Raw genomic sequence first — 1,049 nt, 5'->3', positions numbered from 1 at the left:
GTTGCCGCCCCTTTGGGCCGGCGCCAAAAAAAAAAAAAAAAAAAAAAAAAAAAACAAACAAAATATAATTATCGGTTCGCTAAAAATATTTTGGTTGTGACGGGTGCGCAGATATTTTTATCGCAACCTCTCCCCCTCTCTGGCTATCTTTGTCTCTCTTTCTCGCGAGTTGTAGCGATTCGAGATTCGAGTTTCTGTCAGCGTGTACTTTTCCTTGAGAAAAACGTCAGCTATGCAACCGTATATCACCGTCACGACGGCAATGCAACTAGTTACTGCAATGTAATATCGAACACTCGGAAAACCGATAATTGATTGAAAACTACTGACACGTTTGCCATTTTCATTCTAGATAAGTTACCAATTTTTGTTATCTATTTTATTGATTTAGAAATATATATTGTATTTTATGACCGTCGTCATAAATACTAATGTATAATATTTGAAGAAATAATCCTGTATATCGATATTTGTATGTCATTTTTTAATCTTTGTTATATTTAGAAAGTTTCATCAAACTTTTCCCTTTTTATTCTTTCTCCTGTCTCTTAATATTTTATTTTTTCATATTGGCACACAAAATATTCTTGCAAGCAATATCTTAGAAATGTTAAACAAGTATATATAATAAATATATTTTTTATCTTTATATTATTAAATCACAGGATAATTGATTATTCTAATCAATTTATTTATGTTTTTTTTTATTATGTTATATTTTATGTTTCTTAAATGCAATAAAGCAATCAATTCTTCGAGTTTTATTGATACTAAAAAAATCTCAGTTTTCCCTATCAAAAGCAAGACAAACATCTTCAAACATTACATCGCCTTGACTATTAAAAATTTGACATGCGAAACTAGCATAACTAATCACGGACAATCGAATAATATACAGTGCGTCCTTCACCTCCGCGAAATCTCGCGTCCCGGGGAAACCGAGGGTTGTCGATCCAACGCAAGGTATTCTCATCTTCCGGAGAGAACCGACGAGAGTCAAGTTTGACGCAAGCGCAAATACGATCGAAAAATAATCTTTTTTTTTTTTT

The 1,049-nt window shown here is 32.2% G+C and overlaps 1 protein-coding gene across 3 annotated transcripts in view; it reads right to left on the bottom strand.

Annotated features, from left to right (window-relative positions):
• The window catches only part of LOC115243808 (guanine nucleotide-binding protein G(I)/G(S)/G(T) subunit beta-1), a 19,076-nt gene that overhangs the window by 7,553 nt on the left and 10,474 nt on the right, over positions 1-1,049 (bottom strand). The window lies entirely within an intron of this gene.

This window comes from Formica exsecta, unplaced genomic scaffold (assembly GCF_003651465.1).
Source record: "Formica exsecta isolate Colony F162 unplaced genomic scaffold, ASM365146v1 scaffold733, whole genome shotgun sequence".
Taxonomy (NCBI): domain Eukaryota; kingdom Metazoa; phylum Arthropoda; class Insecta; order Hymenoptera; family Formicidae; genus Formica; species Formica exsecta.
The sequence above is the reverse complement of the archived record's forward strand: the minus strand, read 5'-3'. Positions and strand labels throughout refer to the sequence as shown.